This window comes from Vicugna pacos, chromosome 3 (assembly GCF_048564905.1).
Source record: "Vicugna pacos chromosome 3, VicPac4, whole genome shotgun sequence".
NCBI lineage: Eukaryota > Metazoa > Chordata > Mammalia > Artiodactyla > Camelidae > Vicugna > Vicugna pacos.
The window spans coordinates 53,848,112-53,875,679 of record NC_132989.1 but is presented as its reverse complement, the minus strand read 5'-3'; the positions used below and the strand labels follow the sequence as shown (position 1 = coordinate 53,875,679).

General features: G+C 38.3%; 1 protein-coding gene across 5 annotated transcripts in view; it reads left to right on the top strand.

Annotated features, from left to right (window-relative positions):
• Positions 1-27,568, top strand: part of RGMB (repulsive guidance molecule BMP co-receptor b) — a 686,402-nt gene that overhangs the window by 498,518 nt on the left and 160,316 nt on the right. For all 5 annotated transcript variants that reach the window (XM_072958353.1, XM_072958360.1, XM_072958355.1 and 2 more), the window contains one exon: positions 22,292-22,395. The gene's annotated coding sequence lies outside the window, so the exon portion shown is untranslated. The remainder of the gene's footprint in view (positions 1-22,291; positions 22,396-27,568) is intronic.

Sequence of the window (27,568 nt, the reverse complement as noted above, 5' to 3'; positions counted from 1 at the left end):
AATCAATGTCTCTTCGAAAATACTTGGAGAATTGTTTCTCCAGCTCCGTTCATTTAAAAAACAAAAAATCCCTTTTCACATGTGATAAACAAGTTTGGAAAATTCGACAAGCTTAATCAGAACATAGGGTTCCACTGATGCCAAGGCAAAAGGTGGCCCAGGGTGGGTCACTCATGGGACAGTGCCTCATTCTCCTGTCTGTACGTTAGTTACTAAGACCTCTCCTATCTCCTTAATAGGGATTTTAGGAGCATCATATGCAATAATACAGAATAAAAAATGCAAAGGACAAGGCAGTACTGCATTCATGTCAGCTATTACTTTAAACAGAATCAAACTGAGTGGGTTCATATTAAATTTATGTCTACTCCCCTGGGGTGATTAACTTTGTGATCCCACAGTATGATTCCATGGTATGAAGTTATTGCTGGCATTTCAATAGGTTGAACCCCAAATTCTAGATCCACTGGTTGTGCTCACTGCTCTGCCAACAGAGTTGGGTTTTTTGCTACCATGCTTAAAATAGCAACAGCAACCAACGCTGCATATTTTGATAATCACTTAGAGTCATACTGGCACCTTTAACTGAATGAGTGAGTGGACAGTAACAGCCAAGAGGTTTGTCTTGATATCTTTGTGGGCCTTTCCCCTGTTTTACATGGTAACATTCAAATTGGCTACAGTGACAGGGTAGGTATGGTTACTCTACCCTTTGACTACTGACCACTGTTACTCTTAAAAATTCAAATAAATTCCAATATGCTACCAAACTTTAATTAATTAATTTTCTGTTATATTTCTGCCAGCATATAAGGAAGAGAAAGAGATTAGGAAAAGGACAAAACAAGTTGGAGCTGCTCCCTGTAAAAATGTAATGCAGTTTCAACTCACCTCACACCATGACCTTTTGAAATCCTATCCAGTCTCAAAATTATGAATATTAATTATCTTATCCAGTACTTTATGTTCCCAACATGTTTTACAATCACGTTTAGTTAATCCTCATAAAATCCCATTGAGGCATGCTAGTGTTAATATTCTCATTTCATAACTAGAGAAATCAAGGTTCAGAAGCACTAAAAAACTTGTGATTGAACAATCCAGTTAAAAAGTGAGATTGTAACCACTTTTCTTCTTTTTGTAGTTCATTGCCCTCCCAAGAAATTTTCATGTTAAAGTGCTCCACCGGACAAGTTTTCTTTCCTGTAACTCCAGGGCTTTATTGGCCCCCAAATCTTTATATTTGGTAATAGGTCACTAAGTAATCAGAGACAGAATTTTTAAAAGGTTACTTAAGTTCTCTGCAATTCAAGCATCTTTTTAAAAAAAGTACTGACCCAGACTGGGATTTTAAAATGTGCAATAGATAAACAAGATTATACTATATAGCACAGGGAAATATATACAAGATCTTGTGGTAGCGCACAACGAAAAAACAAATGTGACAATGAATATATGTATGTTCATGTATAACTGAAAAATTGTGCTCTACACTGGAATTTGACACAACATTGTAAAATGACTATTACTCAATAAAAAAAATGTTTAAAAAAAAAAAAGTACCGATCCAGAAGACCAAGAAACTGGGTCTGACATAATTCCTGAATCACACACTGCTTCACATTGTTGAGGTGGTGAGACACAGAAGCCCAAATGATGGGTCCAGGCCAAAGAAAATTTATAGATGTGTGCAGTGAAGTCAGTTTTCCTTGTTTTGCCTTATTTTCCTGTTTCTTTCCTCCCAACTGTATCAGTGTTTAACCAACAAAATTTATTTGTTCAACATACTGTTACTGGCAGCCTATTAAGGGTCAGGCACTTCATTAAATACTGGCAATATGCAAGGGTGAATAATAAATACACATTCCAACCCTGTGGTTCACAGCTTAGTAGGGGAGATGGACACAAACAAATAGTTCAGACTACAATGTGCTACATACTGGCGCTGAGCGGGAAGTAAAGTGGGCTGAGAACGTGAAGGAAGTACCAATTAACTGACCAGAGGAAGGAGGGGTGCCTGCAGCAGAAGCTCCCCACCCCCACCCCGCAGCTAGGTCTTAAGTGAGAGTATAGGAGGTTGCCAAGGAGAGGACACAGCATATTAAGGGAAAAAAAGAAAAAGTGGCATTCTTTCTAAAGATGCTTAATTGCATTCTAACAGGATTCCAAATCATAACTAGAAAGAGCCAGCAGTGTTGTCCTGAGCTGGGGCCTTCTCTGCTACTTTCGCTGAATTGCCATCCATATTCAGCAGCTCATTATACATTTTCTACTCCACAGCTTAAGCCTCAGTAGTAAGGACCACAGAAACATAGTATGGTGAAAAGATGGATAGTTTTGAAGTTGGGAACCTCAAATTCAAGCTCATCTGTTGGGGGAAAAAGAAGGGAGAGAAGAAAAGAGACAGAGAGAGGATACAGAAGAAAAGAGACAAGCCGCGATTGGCATTATTAGTATTTATAAAAGAGTTATCTTGAATATGATCACGTTTGGAGTGGGCCTACGAGGTTATTGTATCAAATGGATTAATGATTGTGAAAGTGCTGTGTGAAGTGAAGAAACTATACCAATAAATGCCATAGTTATTGAGAGTGAGCTTCAGCCTGTAATGGACATGGTCCCATTTTTGCCAGGTCTGAACGCAGCTGTGCTCTAGAGCTGCCATATCCGAAGGGGAGACAGAGATGAGAAGAGGTCTGGGAAGATCTGAAAGAGTGTATGTGTGCACGGGGGTGTGACCTCCTTCAGCTCTGTTGCATTGCAGAGAGAATTTCCTGTGCCAGCTCAGCCATAGCCTGCCTTTCCTACAGGGTATCAAGCTCCAAGTTTACAGTTCCTATCAGGGAGTCTCTTTGTTTGAACAAAGCCTCATTTGTTAGGAAGTGTCACAGATCAGCGTGTATCAGATGCAAGATTGAATGTCCCTCAAGCACAAAGACATGCAAAGCTATGCCAGGATACCAGCAATGGGGCTTTTCACCATGAGAAAACAGATGGTCAGAGTGAAAAAGGCCAGTCTTTATGAAAAAGAAATTCTTCCAACCCACCCCCACCCCCCTGCCTTCCTTCCCCCTTCTCCCCCCTCCCCCTGCTCTTCTTTCACTCCACTGCACTGACAGGGAAACATTTGATATGCTGCAACATCATCTGATGTTTGTGTCCTTTTAATTAAACCAAGAGATCTGGAATAGGGACGCCCTTGTCTTTGTGGAGAAATGATTTCAAAAAGAAGATAATAGAACCTCTTTTTCTTCAGGCTTTCAAGAGGCTTGTGTGTAATTTGTCCTTTGCAAGAGCAATCAAAGATAACCGGTATGCAATTGATTACGGGCTTTGTGTCCTTTTAATTACTTGTTTCTACACTCTGGTTTGGTTACATGCTGAAAGCGGATCCGGCTGAGTTCTCTCTCAGCTGTAGTGCTTTCTTTCACTTACATGGTTTAATAATAAAGCTATTAGTAAGCCACTACCACGTAGAACAATCCTATCAGATTGGGATAGATCTTGAATCTTGCGTTTCTTTATTCTTCCAATAGGTCATTAGATGTTTTTATGGAAAACAAGGTAAAAGAATGCTACATCATGGCTTAGCTATACAAAAATATTCTACAATTTCAGGAGGGTAAAGTATGCCTTATTCCCAAAGTAGAGTTCACAAGGACAGAAGGATTCGAATTTATATAGCAGGTTTTTAGTTTTCTAATTGACAAAGGAATATATTTTTTCTTTCTTTTTACTAAACACTATCTGTTGACTGATAGAACTCAATTCTTTTCAAAAACCATGGGGAAAAAACTTCAAAAGTTAGCACAATATCTAGATCAGATTTTTTGTTTGTATTCCATGTACTGAAAATGCTGTCAAATTAGTAAATGTCAGATGAAAATATAGGAACAACTTTATTATTATTTTATGTTCTCTACCTAGAATCTGAGAGAGGTAATAAAGGAACTCTCCAGTGATAGAAAACTGACGAAATGTCTATGTCACTGTTTACTTACCTGCTACTAACTTATCCCCTAGAAGGAAAGAAAATCTGAAAGTTGTAACCACATCAGAGAAACCCATCTAATTTTAACATGTCGAGTCTGAGACTACAGCTGCTAAGACAGGGAGTGAATGGAAAGCTCAGTGTCAGCCAAGGGAGGCTGACGTGGGGTTCTAGGAGGTAAGCGGCCCAAACGAAAAAATGCACGAGGAGTTGCCATACCGCCAGACAGAATTCAGCCGGAGACACCATGGGGTTAACAACACTTTATTGCCACCGGGAAATGAGCACCTATGATGCACCTGTCCTGCTTTTATCTGTTTTCTGTCAGCACATGCGCAGACTGAGTTTCTTTGTTCATTAGGCTTACAGAATATCTCTAGCACATGCATACTTCTATTTTCTTTGTTCTAAATCTTACATAATTGACACATGCGTGGAGTAATTATTTGCTGCATACTACAAGCGTGCTCTGTAATTGTGGCCTTGGGTCCCACAGCCTTAACTCATTTCAAGACCAGCTCACACTCAGCAAAGTATATGATCCCCACTAAGGATTTGGAGGCCCAGCCTCCTGCTTTATCAAATCTCCATAGATGTGAGCTCCTTGAAAATGAAGAAACCACCTCCACACTCTGAGAAAACCTTTGAGTCTGGATCCCCACCTACCTGCCATGCTTCCAGAACCTTTAAGCATCACTTCTGCCTTGGCACTAGATTCCTCCGCCTTCCCACTCTCTACTTTACTGGCGTGTATCTGTCTATGAAGGGTCCAGTGTGTCCTCTGCAACATGGGAAGCATAGAAATTTACCTTCACTGAAGTATGGTTCCTTCTGACAAAAAGCTTGTAGTCTCGGCAAGGAAATGAGTCTTGAACAGGTGAAACAGTCAATGAAAAGTGAACATGAGCGTTCTACCTTCAAAGAGAAGGAAATGAATATAGAAAGAGCAGGCAATGAGACCTCATAGACTTTATGGGACATAAGCTGTGCTGAAGCATAAGTGGATATAGAACAGCCTGGGGAAGGCCAAGAGAAGAGAATGGATGCTGGCATGCCTTCTTGAGGCAGTGATGCATAGGGCGGGAGGCATGCATAGGGAGAAGAGGAAAATTAAAAAGCATGTATAAGATCAAGCTGATTACAAAGACTTTTAAACATCAGATGTCCTTTAAAAAAAAACAAATATTTATTCACTGCTTTCTGTGTCATAAGTGTTGAACTAATCACTAGAAAGTATAAAAAGAATAAGATACAGTCTCTGCCCCCATGAAATTCACCATCAGATGGAAAATACAAACTGAGCCTATCAACCATCAAAAATTACCTTGTATCTATATGCCGTCCTAGCAGACATTCATAATTACATTAATAAAATAATACTGTTTACTTGACATGTTTATCTTACAGCCAATATAATGTATTATCTTGCTGACAGCTCTAACATATGTCCCTGTGTTATGCTCCTCCATTGTTTATTAATACTGTTTCATAAATCCTGCCATGTATCTCTCTTCCCCTTTCCAGCTGTTTTCTTCCTTCAGCATTTTCTGTCTCCATTGTCACAGAATTTCACTTAGCTCTTATTGAACCTCTTCTCTGATGTTTCACATGATGAGAGTTCTTCTACAAGTTTCAGTCATTTGCACATTTCCTAAAACAATTAAATATTTGATTATATACATATATATGTACACACACACACGTATACGAGATTTTTAGAATGCTGGAGTGTTGATGTGATAGCCACAGTAATCTGATCTTTGGGAAAACATACCAAGCATTATAAACACACAATTTAATGAAATATATATCCAAGCACTGCATTTATATAGTTCTATAGTAGAGTAATGTGGGAGTACAGAAGGATGAGCAACTAGCAAGTACATAGAGGCAAATTTGATATAAATCTACTTCTTTGGGTGCAAAATGGGTATTCATACAATATAACCTAAAAACAGACATTATAAATTCCCTGTCTTCTCTTCCTTTGGTGAATCTTCTAAATTATTTAAAAATGCAATATTTCTGGTTTCCTTCTCTTACAAATGCCTGCCCTACAGAACATGCATTGTTGGTGGGCTCTGATGCAAATCACTTCGCAGCAGAAGTCACTCTGCCATTATACTGTAATTTGCAGCCAAGCCAGCTTTCAGCTGGTGCCTTGTCCTTGGGCTATCATTCACTGTCGGGGCCTCTTCAGGGCACACCAGCTGTTCTCTTAACACAGAGAAGGAGGGACGCAGTCATATGTCACCGATTCCCAAGAAAAGCCTGCCTTGGCCACCATGGTTCCTCCTTGGTTCCAGGGCTGATAATCATGTGTGTGGGATCAGGGCTGCCTCTGGGTGAACTGTGACGTTCCTTAGTTAATATCCATTTCCCCTTGACCCCTGCTCTTTCCCAGGCCTCAGGCTGGACTTGGCAGTTCCAGAACTTACTCACGATAAGGAAACCGTCTTTACCCTCTCTGGATAAGGGTTCAATCTATAGAACAGTGATTTTTCAATTGAAGGGCTAATACTTACCCACAAAATATCCCTCACATGTGTGCATGTATACATATTAATACACACAAATGCCAAATTTTGCCTACAATTTCAGGTAATTTATGTAGTTCTCCTCGGAGCCAGCCTGAGATAAGAAACCCTGTCTCAACTTTGTTCTCTCTTTTTTCTCTTTCTTTCTATCTCCATCCTTTCCCCCATTTTCTCACACTTCATTCTCTGATAAGAAAAATACACTATATTCTAAATCATAAGAAAGTGTTCAAAAATATTTTTAGTAGGTTTTTTTAAAACCTTATTTAGTTTTTTAGAAAAGAGTCAACAATATAACTGATTATAGAGCTGGTTAAAGCCAAACTTTGACTAAAAAGAACCACAGATTTATTTCTCCTGAACCTCTGCTCACACAGCTACTATTAAGACAACTGCAATGAACTTGTTTTGTGAAACTTCAGGTATGGCTCATAAGGAGTTCTGAAGAGCAATTTCATATTTTTCTCCTCTTTGAGGGTAATTAAATATCAATTTAGAGAGACTGATGGTTAAAATGTCCTTCCCTTTGGATGGAGCAGTGGTGATTCAATTTTAACAGCTGCTGCCTGCCTCCCAATGATTATGTTTTCAAGAAGCACCATTTGTTTTATCGCACAGCTGCAGGTGGTGCTTGCTCATCTGGAGGCAGGGTTCTAAAACAGCTAGCTTGGTGTGTCTCTCCTCCTGGTGGCTTCCAAAATGGCTCTGCCGTCCTCCAGGAAAGGAGGAATATAGTTAGAAAGGTTAATAAGAGCATACCATAGGTAAAATATGTGCAAAATAATAGAGAGATAAAGGAAGACTTAAAAAAAATACAATACTACATTGCCATCCCATTCCAGCATGCCATACCAAAAAGTGTTATGTATCTCATTTGAGTGTTTCATAAGATAGATTACCTCTGAAATCCTGATTAATTCCACCTGATAAAATATTTTAAGTGATCTTATCATTTCTGTACTAAAAAAAAATAGAATTGAAAAAATGAGCAATTGCATTGGATGACGCCTTAGCTGACCTTGGATCTTTGTTAGGATCTTGAAAATAATCAACAATGGAAAACTTTTTTAGGCCCTTGAGTGGAAAGTTTTCAATGTGTGACGAAAGATCAGGCCATGTCAGTCCTGTATTCTAAAGCAAAAGTGACAGAAACCTAATGTATGTGCTGTGATGCAGTTGGTGCCTGTTTTAAACATTGCTAATTGATTATGATCATGTATCTTTCTGCTTAGCCCATACACAGTCTCACAATCCTTCTGGATACAGTTATATATGCACTGTGTGCCAACTGTTTGAAAGTGACAGATGAGATAAAGCTCATTCACTGTTTCTGTGCTAGATCATTGATAGAATCACTGGGTCATTGCAGATGCAGAAGCCTGATGATACCTGTTTGTACCTTTTTGATATTAGATTGAGGACAAGGGTCCAATGTAGCTGCTTCTCCCTGCCATGTGACAGGGACCAGGGTCATTAACCACAGCCTGTGGGCCAAATCTAACTACCAAATGTTTTTGTAGATAAAAGTCTGCTAGAAAAATGGCCACAACCATTTTTTCATGTATTATACACAACCGCTTTCCCTGCTTTGGGTTACATAAACCAGTAATTCAACGAGCTAATTTGAGTTGGGTCTTTTCACTTTTATTCAAAAATGACAGATATTCCAGAACTTTGGATTCTGGTTTGGCCACCATGGGGATCATTATTTCCTCCTAGGACTTCAGAATTTTCTATAGTAAGAGAAGAAAAAAATAAGAGCCTGTGATTGACTTATAGATCCCAGTGGCATTTGTATGTTGAGAGCCATGAAATTATGCCCCTAGCATTGAAAACAAATGCAGTGTGATGCAAAGCAAAGCCAGGGTTCTATTCCCTTCCTGCTTCCCCCACTTCCTATCAGCTCCCCCTACAACTCTCACATGGAAATTTAAGCTTGGCTTTTACATGTTCTGAGAGGCTTTTTCTAAGACAGAGAAAAATACTCCTGGTGAGTTTCCTGATCAAACACATGCAAAATCTGTCTGCCATTCCTGGAACAGCCTGGCCCTCAGGATCACGAATGCTCTGATAAGGAAGTATGCCTGTTAACACAGCACCACACTGCGATTATAAATTTATATTTGTAAGCTGCTGTATACATTTATGTTTAAGTCAGCTATGATAAACTCTAGTAATTCAATGGCATTCAAACAATAAAACTTATTGTTCGTCATCTTTGTAAAAGATCAAATCAAAATAATTCCTTCAGGAGTTTTAAGACAAGAAAGTAAAAGTGGGGGTGAGAATTAATATTTCTTGAACACTTCCCCTGTGCTAAACGCTGAGCTTTATGCTTTCCCATGCACAATTTCATTTATTCCTTGTAACATCCTGTGACATAGAAATGATTCTGTTTATTGTATTGTAAATTTCCTGACATGGACAATCCCAAAAGACAGACTGGTCACAATTCTGCTGACTGAAATAATGAAACCTCACTTTCATCATTAAAGAATGTTTTCTGCAGAGAATAAGTCCTATATTGCTGTGCAATGCCATAGGTGTTTTTTTTTTTTCTGTAGTTCCAAAATCCTGGTATCAGAAGGAAAGGTAATGAGAGGAATAGAAAAAAAGGGGGGAAATAGTAAAGAAAATGTTGAGAAAGGAGGCAACAGATAAAGACCTGGGAAAGAAAATAGACAGGTGTTATTTCTCATACTTCAGCTTACTGTTAAAGCATATTTCCCAAAGACATCCCCACCCCTAGCTGAGGAACCAGATGAAACCACATATGTGTCAGATGTGAGCAGATGTATATTCCACAATATGTGTGGGGAGAATAAAAGTCCTTTGATGGGAACTTCAAGCAACACAGTGGCATCCTGGTATTACTTAATCCCACCATATCTGGCACGCACAGGACAGATTTCTCAGAGGTTTTGCTGTGGCGAGAATAAAAGGATTCCCAACAGGAAATTCCTGCTGAGGTTCTGTAGCTGTGTCTGTTGTGAAGACAGCAAACTCAGCTTAGGCGACACAGCACTGTAGAATGGCTAACTGCTCACTTAACATGTCTGCTCCTTTGCAAACCCATGTGAACTCACCTTGGAGGGTGATATTGCTGGGACTGAACTCTACACATAACAATGAAGACTTGACGGCAGTCCAGTGGAGGGGACAAGAGGTCAAGGGCAGGCTCTGCCTCTTTAAGAGTCTTTCCAAGTGACTGGCAAGTGCTCAGCATTTCCATCCCTGTCTGGTGAGGAAGGGAGAGGAACTGCAACCATATTCTACTGAGACAGACTTGGTGGGTATCTTTCAGCTTTATTCAGCATATTTTTCTACCAGTTGAACTTTAAAGCAACACATTTGACAAAACCAGCAGATATAATGCAAATAATTTGACTGCTCTTACTTTTTCCCAACTTAACACATTTCAGCAAGTGGCAGATTTAGCTATATGATGGTGTAATCAAAGGTTTTTCTTTTCTTTCTGCAATCTGGATTTGACCAATCCAGAGTAGCAGTTAAATTACTTTCTCTTTAGGATGTTTCCAGAATTCACTAATCCCTAACAACCAGTGTTTCTTCTACACTGCCTCTTCCAGTAGTTACAGGGAGAGGGGCAGAACGTGAAGTCTGGAGCCAGGATACCTAAATTCACATTCTGGCTGTGCCACTCTGGGACCTTGGGGAAGTTAATTAGCCTTTATAAGCCCCAGTTTTACTCATCTGTAAAGTGGGGGGAATTAAATGGGGGGAATCCTGCCTTGTAGGGTGTTTAAGAAGTTAAGTGAGCTAATGCAGTCAAAGCACTTAGCAAAGTGCCTTGAATAGCAAAGGAAAGTTTCTCTGTCCCCTCTACACCCCTCTCCTCACTTCTCTCTCATGCACACACACACTCTCTCTCTCTCTCTATATATATATATATATATGCTGTTGTAATCATTTTTTCCAGTTGTCACAATGTTTTATGATGGTCTTTTAAAAAAATCTTGTAAAAACTTCTCATTTTCCCTTTATATTTCAACAGTAGACAGCTTTTTCTTTAGAGCTGAACAACTTGAACCCAGTTCCCCTTCCCATGATCTATGACTTCTAAACCATTTCTAATTGAGTGTTTCCTAGCTCCCTATGATTCCAACAATAGACTGTTACTATTTCCTTCTATCTTGTAATGCAGTATCCTTCCCTTTAGAGCCAGTAGTGGGAAAAAGAATGTAAGAGGATAAAGTACAGGTGGAAAAAAAAAGGAAAGAAAAAGTAAAGAAAGCTAGCTATATACCATGTTTGCCTGACTAAAAGATAACTATACAAACTTATCCTGGTATCTCACTGTGGTGATTGAGATTAACCATCTATTTGATACTTACGTCACTTGCATCCAAAAAACAAAAAAAAGAAAGCAAGAAAATTACAATTCTTTTGTCTTCAGATCCTATTTTAGTATAGCTATGCATACTTTTACACTTAGTAATTAATAAATCTTAAACTGTTAGATGGCTTTAATAGAAAACTAGATCCATTAAAAACAAAAAAACACGCCTATCCCTGCAAATAGCAACACCTTCTTGAGGCTTTCTGCATAAAATGACTTATGTTCACAAAGCAACTCCTGCAACTAGATGGGTTGTTTACCTTTGGGTATTCAATCCCTGTAGTACTTGATCAGGAGAAAGAAAATGACTACAAATCAAAGTGAATAGAGAAAAAAAAAGAAAAGAACGAAAAAGAAAAAGGAAAATGACTCTGTTATGCTAAAGACTTCAGTGTGAAATCCTCATCATCCTTTCAGTTCACTCTGAATTAAGCCAGTGGTGCATGACATGTACTGAAGTTGGATCAGCAGTACAAGCTGTACAGATGTGCCCATCTGGTATGCAGGTGTTTTCACAGATATTCCCCAGACAAACTTCCAGAGTGGCATTTTTGTGGAGCTGGCTCCACACTAGTACGAGGAAAGAAAAAGGGGGACCACCCACTGATACTGGTACCACTTCCAGGTTGACCACATACCCTCAAAAAGTGGTTCTTAAATTTCATATGCATCAAGATCTCCTGAGGAACTTTATAAGAATGCAGACTCCTAAGCCCCTCCCCCCAGAATTGACATTCAATATATACCTATGGTATGTTCCAGAAATCTGCTTTCAACAAACATTCTAGGTTATTCTAATATAACTGTTCCTTATCTGTACTTTGAGAAATATTACCTTAAGACACAGAATAAAATGGGTAAAAGAACATCTAGAAAGTAAAAGACACTTTTATCCCATAAAGTTTGCAGCCATCTTCCTAGTTATGTGAGTACCACCTACAGCATTCATGAACATGCTAGAATATTTCATCAGAAAACCAGGAAAAAAAAGTGTCTACACAAACTCTGGATATTATCAAACTATTTAAAATAATGTATGTCTATTTATTAGGTCCTATACCTATAAATGGAAACAAGGCACAACTCAAGTTTGGGGTGCCAGTGATACCTGGGTACCATCATGGACCTTTGCCCAATTTCACACGATTCTTTTAACAACTGGTAACATATTCTAAGTATTGGAGTTCAGTGTCTTTCTGTGACCACCGTCAGGTATGAACAGATGTCCCCCAAAGATTTTTCTCTGAAACAGCTCTCAGCAACCAATAACCACCCACCTACTCACTTATCCCAAGATTGGGAAACAGAAAGTAAAGACAGACCTTGGGAACATTCAAGAGCCATATCTTATAAGTAAATTTGGATCCTCTTGAATTTAGACTTTCCTTAATAGGTGATGAGAAGTCATTGAAGCATTTTGAGTAGAGAAACATCATCTTCACAATTATTTCATAGATTCCACATAGGCTATAAACTCTAAAGATTTTATAATAATGTATATGAAAAGATTCTGCTGAAAATAACAGGAATATGCATTAATAACACCAATGTGATAAAATTACAAGTCATTAACACAATTATTCACACATCGATATACTCCTCCCTCATCTAAAGTAAAGGGAAAAAAACAGAATGTAGCATTTCTCATTAGCCTTAAGAATATATTTCTAAGAATAATGTCCATTCAATAAGTATTTATTTCATGCTTGTGTTATGTTAGGCACTGTGCTAGGTGTTGAGGAGCAAAACAGGGAGGCTCACCACTCTCAAGGTGTTTACAGTCTGCTGAGACAGACACTGAACAAACAAGCTGTGGGTTTTCCACATGGCTCTTTGCTATCCCTGCTATTCCTAGCAATGTGGTACTTTGACTCCTTTTAAAATATAAGGCTTTTCCCTATTTCACCTTTTTTTAAAACCTCCTAAGCAATCATCAGAGGTCTCAAACTGCCTGCCTGCAGACCTATTTTGTTTGGCCCACACAATACTGAGGTCCACTTTTGTTTTTAATTTGAATTCATTGCCAAAATAAAATATGAACTTCTAATTTCTCTTGAATATTTGGCTCTACTGGACCTCAGTTTCCACAAAGCAACAAGTGTCTGGAGCTGCATAGTAGCTGCCTTTTTCAGAAGTAATGTGTTCCGTCCACTTGGCCACATTTAAGCCCAGTCCCCATCACCTCCTGACATGCAGACCAAGGGGTCTGCTGGCAATGATCATCTCCCTTGAGTCGCTGTTTTTCCTACACCTGGCTCAGCTCACTCATCTGCGTTACTTGCCAGACTCCCCTAGATAGTCGAGTTTGCAACTGCCACTCTACAGAGAAGAATTTTACAAAATCCTCTTCATCATGTTCCTTACCCTGGTTCTGCTAGTCACCAAGTCTGTAGACTAAGTAAATAATCAAATGGTGTTCATCATTCTATTTATTTATTCAAATATTTCCTCAGCTTCTCCTTCCAATGGTGCCTTTTCTTCGATCCATTTGGTCCAAGCATATTAGATTACTCACTGGTTAGCCCCAAATATGACCTGCTATTTTCTGTTTCATTGTCTTCAATCCTACTAGAATCTCTCTACCTATAACACCTACCAGCTCCTCAAATTCTGATTGTCATCAGGTACAGTTCACATCACCCACCTTTTCCATGAAGCCATCCAGACTTCCCTAGCTGGCTGTGGGGCAGCCTCCCCATGAGCTCTCACACACCTTCCTGAACCTCTGTAAAGGCCCTTGAGCTTTTCACCCCGCAACACAGCTTTCTACGTTTTAGCTCCCTGAAGGCAGGAATCCTGTCTAATTTATCTGCCTTTTCCCATTAGCACAGTGCCTAGAAGAAAACAGTAATAATTTGCACAACAAACAAAGGGAGATTCTACTTGAAACTAACAGAATAGTAATGCACTGAATGTATTTAACTCCATCTAGGAAACTGATAGTTGTTTTCAAAGCTCAGGCTGCACTAATGGGCACTTGTCTGGGGCCTTGTTTTGTATTTATTTGACCTGTTACTCCTTGCCCTTGCTTTCCCATACATGTGTCCTGTGGAAACATGCTCATTCATTCCATGTGTTTGCCAGTTCCTGACTTAGTAATCTAGTCCAAGAGGTTTTCTCTTTTTTCTTATTAAAATGTTAGCAAAACGACTTTCATTCTTGGTTCCAGACTAGAGCTGTAACACAATTGGAGATTTATCTTGTTCTTACCTGACTGTAAACCCTTCAGGTCAAGGACTCTTAGGCATCATATCATACACTGTGAAATAAATGTTTTTATAACAAGTGCCTTTGATTTATATTTAGAATCTGGGCATTGAATTCTAGAGCCAGAATGTATCGTTGTAATTTTGGAATGGATGCTACTTTCTACCCACTGTGAAGGTAACATACTTTTCTATAAAATGAGACAAGAAAAGCAAATGTGAAGGTGGAGAAGTTAAATTTCTTAAGCAAGTTTTCACACAGCTAGTTACTGGAATCCTCTGGATTACTCAAATTGTGAATGGAATGAGCAGAAAATATAAGTGCATTTTGAAAAATTATCTGATATATCCACCCACAGTTCTAGACAAGGGTGTCCTGAAGTCACCAGTCATCCATTCAGCTGCTCAATTAGCACTTCTTGAGAGCTGTGTGCTAAAGCACCTGAGGCACACCTGCAAAATTTCCCTGTTCGCCGCTTATCAGTTTCACTCTTGAGGTCAAAGCTGATTAATTTTTTCTTTTTATAAGGCAACCTTTCAATCATGATCTTGCCTCCAACAATGTTGACTTCATGTTCCTGGTCCATACCTTCTTCTGTGTCAGCCAGCCATTTTAAAATAAAAATAAATAAAAATAAAATAAAACAATTCTCTTCTAGAGGGTAAAAGATTTCAGAGCCTCAGGAGCCCACAGGCAGATCACTTATAACTTCCCAGCATAGCCACAGGTGTCCAGCTTGGCAAATTACAATGCACAAGCCTGTTTTTTAGTTCCAGCCTGTTTCATACTCAGGCTAGCCCAAATATTTTTCTTTTTCTCAATTTTGGGGGATACCAGATCCTTTCTGTCTAAATCCCAGGCACAATGCCCTAAGCTCAAGGCCCAGCTTCAGTTCGTGGCATGGATTGATGGGAAACCCCTATGCTGGGAGCTTCTCCTTTCATTGTTTCTGTCACTAGACCCTCTTGAGTGCCTGTCTTAAGCACACAGTCAGATCTGTTTGCGCCATTCCTGTCCCCTTCTGCTCTTCATTCAAATTTCATTTCCTCTCTCCTTGCTGTTGCCATGCAGATTCACTAGGTGTCTTTCTCTCCCAAACCTAGCCAATCACATGTGTTAGTCAGCCCAAATGCCTCTTAATCTTCTGTCACTAAATGGGAGGCTCTTCTTACGATTGGTGGCGAAAGCCTCGTGTTTCTAATCTAGAGGATAAAGAGGTGAACAAAGGCTAAAAGGAAGTTAGGAAGCATTAGTGTACTTTGAATGAGGAAAGTTAGCACAAAGTGGAATGGGGAGAGACCTAAAGTCACTAAGTTTAGAATATTAGTTATTCAGTCTGAGTAATAAAAAGCAGATTCTATGGCAGTATCTCTCGAAGTGTGGTTCAAGGGGCTGCCTGTCTCAGAATCATTTGTGGGAAGGTGGGGGTGAAGGAGGGGAGAGGGCTCTACCCCAGTTTGAACCAAAATCTCAGCATCTACTAAGAATCTGAGTTTCTTACAAACTCCTATTTCTTTTTCTACTGCATGTTCAAATTTGAGAACATTGTACAATGTCTCTATTGTCCTTTAAAAGCAGTTATTTCTCACTGAGTATCTAATATTTAAGTATCTTCTATACTCAATGCAGTATTTAATAGGTGCTCTTATAGGCACTAGAGATAAAGTAGAGAATGAATGGACAGGTTCCTTCTTTGTGAATTTTATGGTCTGCTGGGAAAACAGAGATCTGTGGTCATCACAGCAAGAAAATAAAGTGAAAATTGATGAAGAGTCCTAGCTACTTCCAGGGGAACGAAGATTATATACACACACACTCAAGTGCATTTATCCATATGTATTTTAGGTGCATTTCTGTATTCACATACAGTAAGAAAACATAGCATGAGAAATTGAGAAGTTAGAATGATTAGTTTATGTTCTTTTAATTTCCAGAAGTCACTTTAGAATATTATAAAGATTCTTCTGGAGTCTTTTTAGAATATAACTTTAAAGGCTTTATGTATAGGCTATAAAAAATGTATCTGTTCTTACTGAAATAAAAAATTTAAATATAGAGCAGTGAGAGAAAAATTCTTAGTGATGGCCATAAATCTTAACCCACCCCATTACAAAAGCAGCACCAGGAGAAAGCCTGTGAACCAGCACACAGGCACCAGGGCACGTACCCAGACTGCACACAGGCAGCTTGTGTGCACATGGTGCTCCAGCCTTCAAGCCAAACATTTACTACCAAGACACCCCGAGACTCACTTGAAATTGCTGGTTCCACACTCCACATTTCACTAAAATATAGGGAGAGTCACAAATGAATGCTTTGCTGGATTTAAATAAAAATTCGTGTGGTTGGGGGATAAAAAGCATAAAAGCATCTGTGAGCCAAGCTGCCAGCTTCACTCAACTTCTTTGCTTTTGCACAAAGACATGTTTTATTTGAGGGTGTGAATGTATGTGTGACCAACACGAAAGCTGAGGACTTTAAAATCAGCCAGCAATCCTTGGGCCATTTCAGCTGTGTTTCTACTTCACAGGGCCTCCAGGGGACCGCTAGGAGCAGGTGTGAAGTTCCAGTTTATTAACAAGTTAAGTCAGTGTTGCTGTGCATTTTGAAAGACCTAATAGACTGGCCGATCTCAGTGAACATAGAGTAGCCTGGCACCAGAAAGACACATAAAAAATTAAAATACTACTGTTATTACTATTAGAAACAGCACCTGTTGGCTGTGTGCTGTATTCTAGGCATTGTGCTAAGTGATTTAGAGGCATCACCAGGTTTAATTAACTGTCCAGATAAGTTAATAAAGATGTTTTTCCTGGATCAAGAGCATTGAAATTACAGCTGACTATGAGGATCCAACCTGTAACAAAGAATCTCTAGGTTGTCTTCTCCACATACTGATTTAAGTACCTTGCTTTGCTAACAGAGCTTCAAGTTTGGGTCATGCCTATCTGCTGACTATAGTGTAACCCATGAGGCTTGATTATCCATGACAAGTTTTCAGAAGGCTGTAATCTCCACCATGGCAGGTAGAATGTTAACATTCATTTTTACTGTCTTGAGACAACACCAGAAGGTAGGAAACAGAACATAAAGTATTCATGATAGACAAAATTTAAGAAACTATTTAGTCCAGGCCTGTAATTTTTAATTAAAAAAAAAAAAGAAGAATGAGGACCGGAAAAGGATATTCCATGCAAATGGAAAAGCCAAAAAAGCAGGTGTTGCAGTACTGATTTCAGACAAAATAGACTTTAAAACAAAGGCCATAAAGAAAGATAAAGAAGGACATTTTATAAGGATTAAAGGAGTGATACAAGATGAAGATATTACACTCGTAATATATATGCACCCAATATAGGAGCACCTAAGTACATACAAGAATTACTAACAGAGATAAAGGGTGATATTGATGGGAATACAATCATAGTTGGAGATTTTAACACTGCATTAACATCACTAGACAGATCTTCCAGACAGAAAATAAACAAGGCAACAGAGAAATTAAATACTACAATAGAAAAACTAGATTTGGTGGATATTTTCAGAGCATTACACCCCCCAAAAATAGAATACACATTCTTTTCAAGTGCACATGGAACGTTTTCCAGGATCGATCATGTACTTGGACACAAAAGAAACCTCAACAAATTTAAGAAGATAGAAATTATCTCAAGCATCTTTACTGACCACAATGCCATGAAACTGGAAATCAACAACAGAGAAACAAAGGAGAAAAAAAGAAAAGCATGGAGATTAAACAATATGTTATTGAAAAAACAATGGATCAATGAGGAAATCAAAGCTGAAATTAAAAAATACCTTGAGACAAATGATAATGAAAGCACAACCTCTCAAAACCTATGGGACACAGCAAAGGCAATGCTAAGAGGGAAGTTTATAGTGATACAGGCCTTCCCTCAAAAAAGAAGAACAATCTCAAATAAATAAGTTAACCCACCACCTGAATCAATTAGAAAAAGAAGAACAAAAAGCCCCAAAAAGCAGCAGAAGGAAGGAAATAATAAAGATCAGAGAGGAATTAAATACAATAGAGATTAACAAGACCATAGAAAAAAATCAACCAAACCAAAAGCTGGTTTTTTGAAAAAGTAAATAAAATTGGCAAACTTCTGGCCAAACTCACAATGAAGAAAAAAGAGAGAGCACAAATTAGCAAAATAAGAAAGGAAAATGGAGAAATTACAACAAACAAAATAGAAATACAGAATATCATACGAGAATATTATGAAAAACTATATGGAACCAAACTGGATAACCTAGAGGAGATGGACAAGTTTCTGGAAACATACTGTCCACCAAAACTGAATCAAGAAGAAACTGAACACTTGAACAATCCGATCACTAGAAAGGAAATAGAAATAGCAATTAAAAACCTCCCTACAAATAAAAGTCCAGGACCGGACGGCTTCACCGGGGAATTCTACCAAACATACAAAGAAGAACTCATACCAGTCCTTCTCAAACTCTTCCAGACGATTGAAAAGGAGGGAATACTCCCAAACTCATTCTATGAAGCCACCATCACCCTGATACCAAAACCAGGCAAAGACACTACAAAAAAAGAGAATTATAGGCCAATATCACTGATGAACATAGACGCCAAAATCCTCCCCAAAATTTTAGCAAATAGAATCCAACAACACATAAAAAAGATTATACATCATGACCAAGTGGGGTTCATCCCAGGGACACAAGGCTGGTTCAATATACGCAAATCAATCAATGTAATACATCACATCAACAAGAGAAAGGACAAAAACCACATGATCATCTCAATCGATGCAGAAAAAGCATTTGATAAAATTCAACACCCATTTATGATAAAAACTCTCGCCAAAGTGGGTATAGAGGGAACATATCTCAACATAATAAAAGCTATATATGACAAACCTACAGCCAGCATAGTTCTCAACAGTGAAAAACTCAAAAGCTTCCCACTAAAATCTGGGACAAGACAAGGATGCCCACTATCACCACTCCTATTCAACATAGTCCTGGAAGTCCTAGCCACAGCAATCAGGCAAGAGAAAGAAATAAAAGGGATCCAAATTGGAAAAGAAGAGGTAAAAGTGTCATTATATGCTGATGACATGTTACTATATATAGAAAACCCTAAAAGGTCCACACAAAAGCTACTAGAGCTGATTGACAAATTCAGCAAGGTAGCAGGTTACAAAATCAACATTCAAAAATCAGTTGCATTTCTTTACACAAACGATAAATCAACAGAAAAAGAAAGTAAAGAAACAATCCCCTTTAAAATAGCACCCAAAGTAATAAAATATCTGGGAATAAATCTAACCAAGGAGGTGAAAGAATTATACACAGAAAACTATAAACCATTGATGAAGGAGATTAAAGAAGACTTTAAAAAATGGAAAGATATTCCATGCTCTTGGATGGGAAGAATCAATATTGTTAAAATGGTCACACTGCGCAAGGCAATCTACAGATTTAATGCAATCCCTATCCAATTACCCAGGACATATTTCACAGAACTAGAACAAATCATAATAAAATTTATATGGAACCATCAACCTAGAATTGCTAAAGCATTACTGAAGAGAAAGAAAGAGGCTGGAGGAATAACTCTCCCAGACTTCAGACAATACTATAGAGCTAGTCATCAAGACAGCATGGTATTGGTACCAAAACAGACATATGGACCAATGGAACAGAATAGAGAGCCCAGAAATGAACCCACAAACCTTTGGTCAACTAATCTTCGACAAAGGAGGCAAGAATATACAATGGAATAAAGACAGTCTCTTCAGCAAATGGTGTTGGGAAAACTGGACAGCAGCATGTAAAACAATGAAGCTAGAACACACCCTTACACTATATACAAAAATCAACTCAAAATGGATTAAAGACTTAAACATAAGACAAGATACAATAAACCTCCTAGAGGAAAACATAGGCAAAACATTATCTGACATACATTTCAAAATTTTTCTCCTAGAAGAAATAAAAGCAAGAATCAACAAATGGGACCTAATGAAACTTACAAGCTTCTGCAGAGCAAAGGAAACCAGAAATAAAACAAGAAGAAAACCTACGGAATGGGAGAAAATTTTTGCAAGTGAAACCGACAAAGGCTTGATCTCCAAAATATATAAGCAGCTCATACGACTCAATAAGAAAAAAATAAACAACCCAATCCAAAAATGGGCAGAAGACCTAAACAAGCAATTCTCCAAGGAAGACATACAAATGATCAAAAAGCACATGAAAAAATGCTCATTATCACTAATTATCAGAGAAATGCAAATCAAAACTACAATGAGGTATCACCTCACACCAGTCAGAATGGCTGTCATTCAAAAATCCACAAATGACAAATGCTGGAGAGGCTGTGGAGAAAAGGGAACCCTCCTACACTGCTGGTGGGAATGCAGTTTGGTGCAGCCACTATGGAAAACAGTGTGGAGATTCCTCAAAAGACTAGGAATAGACTTACCATATGACCCAGGAATCCCACTCCTGGGCTTGTATCCAGAAGGAAATCTACTTCAGGATGACACCTGCACCCCAGTGTTCATAGCAGCACTATTTACAATAGCCAAAACATGGGAACAGCCTAAATGTCCATCAACAGGTGACTGGATAAAGAAGAGTGGTATATTTATACAATGGAATACTACTCAGCCATAAAAACTGACAACATAATACCATTTGCAGCAACATGGATGCTCCTAGAGAATGTCATTCTAAGTGAAGTAAGCCAGAAAGAGAATGAAAAATACCATATGAGATCGCTCATATGTGGAATCTAAAAAACAAAAACAAAAACAAAAACAAACAAACAAAAACAAAGCATAAATACAGGACAGAAATAGACTCATGGACAGAGAATACAGACTTGTGGTTACCAGGGGGGTAGAGGGTGGGAAGGGATAGACTGGGATTTCAAAATTGTAGAATAGATAAACAAGATTACACTGTATAGCACAGGGAAATATACACAAAATGTTATGATAAATCACAGAGGAAAAAATGTGACAATGAGTGTGTATATGTCCATGAATGACTGAAAAATTGTGCTGAACACTGGAATTTGACACAACATTGTAAAATGATTATAAATCAATAAAAAATGTTAAAAAAAAAAAGAATAGATAAAGCACAGCTCTAAGTTAGTCAGAAAAAGACAGACATCTTAATAGAACACAAAACTTGAATATGCAATTCTGAAAAGTATATAGATATTTATAATCATATGAAAAGATATTCAACCTCATTAGTCATTAGGGAAATTGGAATTAAAATCACTACATATTGATCATTTTGGCTTAAACTTAAAAAGTAATAATGACAAGGGTTGGGGAAGAAGAACTAATAAATCACTGCTGGCAGGTGTGTGAGTTGGTCAGCCACTTGGGGAATCTGTTAGAGCAGGCAGATAGCTGGTATGAGCAGAGAAAGGGGGACACAGACCAAATGGCAGGAATTGGGCAGAAAGGAGGGGCACAGGCCAAATGAAGGAAACCACACATCCTGTGAGCAGCAGGGATCCCTGGGCAGAGAATGAAAAGCTGGAATCTTTGGGCTGATAAGGGGCCACACCTTTTGGCCTGGAGACCAACAACAGAAAAGGCAGGAATTTCCAAAAAAAAAAAAAAAAGAATGAGGACCAAAGACATAGTCTGATTTTGAATGTTCTCCCATATTTCCTTTTATATTCAAGTTTTTGCTCCAACCATCTGGCTTTTGACACACAGTTCTTAGTCAAATAGAGGTCATCTAATGTTTTCATCCTTTCTCGAACTTTTTTCCCATGGAGCCAGCTCACAGGACTGAGGGACCAGATCAGCCACCCAGTCTTTCTGTAAATGATAGCCACTGAGGCATGCTCAGAACCATAAGTAATTATAATTGTGGCCAAATGGTATGATTTTATAACTTGGAGGTGTTATGTTTAGTTGCACTAAAATTGCATTATGAGCCTGGGATATAATGAAGCTTTACTGACAAAAAGAAACTACATGTAAATTATGACTCCCATTCTCCTGACTCATGTTTGTATCAACTGCATCCAAAATAAAGCTTCTCCATTCGTAATTGTCATGGCGGGGAATGCAAGCTGCTCACGTGTGGATTTTTAATTGTTTAGCTCACTACCGAAAGACGTATAAAGTCCTTTTCTAACCCGTCCTCATTCCTTTTTTAAACCAGGAGAGTGGTTCAAACCTACCTGCACCAAGGAGAGTCAGAGAAACCAGGCAGCCCTCACAAGGAGAGACTATGGAATTCATTTTGAGAAGACTCAGAGGAAACATGTGAGTTACTTCAAAATACCTGAAGCCCTATCACAGAGGGAAACCCAGACTTGTTCTTTTGTTCCCAGGGAGTGATAATGATAAGAGTGCCAGTTACTAGTGAGTACCCACCAGTATCGGGCACCATGCAAGAACTTTTCACACATTATCTCTAATTCTTATACCAACCTCAAAGTAGATAAGGTTATCCCATATTTTAAGTGGAACCAAGGGGTTGGGGCATGGAGTGGTTAAGCTGCGTACCCAAAGTCACAGTCTGGATAACTGACAGACCAGGATTCTGATCCAGGTCTCCACTTCAGTTAGCCACAATTCCATCCTTCCAGCTGCTTAGGCCAAAACCCTTTGAAGTCACCTTTGAGTCCTCTTTTTCTCTCATCCCTACATCTAATCCTTTAGCAGACTATATTTGTTGTACTTTCAAAATGTATTCAGAATCAGAATAGTTCTCACCACCTCTGCTGTTTCCAGCCTGCTTTAAACCCCGGCCCATCCCATCTGTGTTATTATGTAGCTTCCTCCACTGCCCTCCCAGCTTCTGCCCATGGCCCCTGCTGGTCTACGTGAGACACAGCAGCCAGGCTCCTGCTTGAAACTGTAAATTCACACATATCTCTTCTCCATTCAAAAGTATCCAGTGACTTCCTAGTTCAATATGGATAAAAGCCAACATCATAATTACAGTTGTCTATACAAGACTCTGCCTGTCAGGCTGCTATTTCCCACCTCCTCACCATTACCAAATCTGCCAGCTGGGTGGCTTTTGCATTTGCTGCACAATCTACTTGGCATGCTCTTTCCTGAAAACTGTTCAGCTCAACTCACATCTACCTCCTTCAGATCATTATTCAAAATCACCATCTCAGTGAGGCTTTCCTGACCGCTTGATTTTTAGTTGCAACCTGTACTGAGCTTTTTTTTTTTTTCTTTTTTTTTCCCCATAGCACTTATTACCATCTAACAGACCATACTTCTAAAAAAAAATCTTTTTTGCTTTTCAAATGTCTTCTGCTCTCCAAGAACAATATGAACTCTATGAAAGCAGGGAGGTTTTTTTCTGTTTTTTTTTTTTTGGGAATACTTCTGTCTCTGGAACCTAAAACAGTGTCTGGTACCTACTAGGCATTCTATAAACGTCTGTTGAATGAGTGACTATGTCTCAAGACCATGGAGTCTCACTGACCCAATCTGGCTTGAAGAGAGACATGACTAATTTAAGGCCTTCAGCATTATTTGTACATAAACTATCAGAGTCGATAAGCATCTTCAGAATCATCAAATCCTCCAAGTAGGAGCAACAGGGAGAGACTAAATAGAGATACAGAGATTTTCTCACAGTGGCTTCAAAAATGTAACAGATATGTGAACTCAAGTGGACTGCACAAACACAGGGGGAAAGCAATATGGGGGAGGAGGTAAATTCCTTAACTTAAGTGACCTTCCTAGGTCTGGAAATCTGTGATTCTCAGGCATAATTCCAACTTGGGCTGGGCTTATGTCCTGAGGCCATAAAGTCTTCTTCAGCTGGATGCTCTAAGCTGTGCTTCAGCAGATCTAGGGCATAGCATCGTCTGTTTCTAGATAAGGGACACTGAGCATGTTCCCCTTGGATTAGACAAAAGGTTGGAGACTGAGAGAATAAATATCCTGCAGTGGTCCAGGTCCTAGGGAACGAACAAAGTCAGGAGCCAGAGTCAGTCTTTGGGAGAGTCATAAGCAAGGCATCTGGGAAAGCAAGATTGCCCTTTGTGGCAGACACCACTACATTTTCTTATCTCTGCAGTAGGATGAGCTGACCTTCACAGGAGACACTTAAAGTCCTATGAAATCCCTGGAAGTGTCTGAAAGATTTTATGAGTAATCCCTCCCCATATCTAGTACTTTGCAAATGATCTCAAATTTTCTGTACAAATATAACAAAATGATGGTTTTATTTATAGTTTATTGTTTTAGGTTTAGAAAATATTAAAACTTTACCTTTTGTTAATGAAGGAACAAGAATTCAGGAAGATCATAACTTTTGCTGAAACTCTATACAATTCCAACTCTCAATTAAACTTTCTCATTTTTAACAGTCATGGCTATCTGAATCCAAAGACTTTTGCCAGTGCACAGAATATTAAGTACAATTGCCTCTGGCTCTGAATTGTAACAGAATTAAAATTCTTAAAATTATATTTCATTCCACAGTATAGACATTTCGTTTTGAAGTCGACATAACTCACATAGCAAAACCTCCAATGAAAGACTTCATTGGCTATAAGATACAACTAATTGATTTCAGAAGCCTTACAAGGGATGACATTTTTATTCTCATATTTTTATAGACCTGAGAAAAAAATTGTTCTTAAAATAACTCCAGGGTTCCTGTAATTGCTGATTTAATTACAATGTTTATTATACCCAAAAGACCCACAAAGGTATAAAGTGTCTCTTCTTTTTCTCTTGTCTTTAAACCAAAGATAAATTATCTCAGAGGTATTGGATGGAAATAAAGTATACACCTAGAACTGAACTTATCAAGGAACTACATGAATCAATGGATAATTGTTATGAAATTATGCACTATGATAAGCTCATTGTTATAAATAAACAAGCATTAAAGTATAAATAAAACAAACATTCAAAAGGTCTATAAAACTGGCCAAAGGCTGAGACTTAGCATTTTGGATCCTCTGCCGTCTTATTGTTTGAATGTGTTAAAGGTTAAATTGAATTTGCCACTTACAAGGGCAAAAACATTCTTCACTCTTTAATTATAGACTTAATTGCTTTGAAGAGTCATGATCTCTGAATAAGACAATTAGTAGAGAGTAAATACCATGTTTAATGATTTAAGAGAGATACTCCTTCATGATACATAGTAAATATTCATCAAATGTTTCTGGAATAAGAAATAATGTTATCTTTACTAATCTTCTGAAAGATACCATGTTTTGTCAACTTTGACACACTGACAACTTTCCACACAAGGACAACCTTATGTGTCCAGAAAGTTCAACATGGAAAATTCTCAGGATGTTCCTTTTGCACAGATTTCTGGAAAACTAGTAACTCGTTTCAGAACTAGAGAATGGACATGAGAATGTTGAGAAATGAAAGATGTCAGCATGGCTTGGGTTTAAGGTCAACCCAGCAGGAGAAGTCCAGGGTCACAGATCCTAGGAAAGGTGCCTGTGATGCAAGCTAATGGCATATGCTGTTGAAAGCTCACCAGTCCAGAGCTCTATGTGGCTTTCCAAGAAATAACACCTGGCTCTCCAACAGAGAGGGGAGGGAAGAGGAGGACTGTCTTTACATCAACAAATCTATCATGCTAACTTTCTCCAGACAGAGCACAGAAATCAAAGATATTTCATGTCCCTTTAGCTGAGACCTGAGCAAAAGGAAAGGGTGACAGCATCCAAGAGAGATGATTCTAAAACATCTGCTAGAAGTTCAAACTACTTAAACCTATATAGTCAAAACCTATGTCTGTTACTATCACCAGCAGCCTCACCAAAATAATCTGATACATAACTTTTACTTCAACCTGAGATAACAGGAAATGGTTGCTTATTTTTCAGTATTAAATTTTTTTGGTTATTGTTATTGTTGTTTTTCAAATAAACTCCAGGAGATAGAAAAAATGCTGAAGACCACCACATAAATCATTCCCCTTATGTTTACATTTAACTGCCTTACTGCATGCATCTAATGACTTTAGTCTGTTTTCCCTTTGCAAGCTCAGCATGGTTATAAATACAATAAAGAACAGCATTTCTTCCACCATAACCATTCCCAAAATAGGCTCAAACCAAACACACTGCAAAGATTACATCCTCCTTAAAGTTTTCTTATTACCCTGACTTTTTTTAAACTGTTTCTATTAATAAAAATTAGTGGCCATGATTTCTCAATTTGGATTAAGCCATGTTGGAATGAATACCTCACAAAGCAAATGGTATGTGTCTTCTCTCTTGTCAGTACTTCACTGGTTGGGTGCATCTTCCTTGAATGCTTTACCCAGAAATGGCTAATAAGAAAATCTGAGGCCCTGAGTTTTCTTGGCTGCATAGTCACCTGTTTCCTATTGTAAAGAGTTGTCCTTTTGGTCTTCAGCTCATTGTGTCTTTTTTTTTTTTTTTTTAATTGAAGTACAGTCAGTTACAATGTGTCAGTTTCTGGTGTAAAGCACAATGTCCCAGTCACACATATATATATACACATTCGTTTTAATAGTCTTTTTCATTAAAGGTTGTTATAAGATATTGAGTATAGTTCCCTGTGCTATACAGAAGAAATTTGTTTTTTTTAAATCTATTTTATAATTGGTGGCTAACATTTGAAAATCTCAAACTCCCAAATTTATCCCTTCCACCCTCTTTCCCTGGTAAGCATAAGATTGTTTACTAATTCTACATGTCTGTTTCTGTTTTGTAGCTGAGTTCATCAGTGTCCTTCTTATTCTTTTTTTTTTAGATTCTACTTATGAGTGATAGCGTATGGTATTTTTCTTTCTCTTTCTGGCTTACTTCACTTAGAATGACGATCTCTAGGTCCATCAGTGTTGCTGCAAATGGCATTATTTTATTATTTTTATGGCTGAGTAGTATTCCATTGTATAAATATACCACAACTTCTTTATCCAGTCATCTGTTGATGGATATTTAGGTTGCTTCCATGTCTTGGCTATTGTAAATAGCACTGCTATGAACATTGGGGTGTCTTTTTGAATTAGAGTTCCCTCCAGATATATGCCCAGGATTGCTGGATCATATGGTAAGGCTATTTTTAGTTTTTTGAGGAATCTCCATACTATTTTCCATAATGGCTGCACCAAACTACATTCCTACCAGCAGTGTAGGAGGGTTCCCTTTTCTCCACACTCTCTCCAGCATTTATCGTTCATGGACTTTTTAATGATGGCCATTCTGACTGGTGTGAGGTGATACCTCATTGTAGTTTTGATTTACATTCCTCTGATATTAGTGATATTGAGCTTTTTTTTCATGTGCCTATTGGCCATTTGCATGTCTTCAGTGGAGTATTGTTTGTTTAGGCCTTCTACTCATTTTTGGATTGGGTTGTTTGTTTTTTTGTTATTAAGATGTATGAACTGTTTGTATATTTTGGAAATTAAGCCATTGTCAGTTGCATCATTTGCAAATATTTTCTCCCATTCCATACGTTG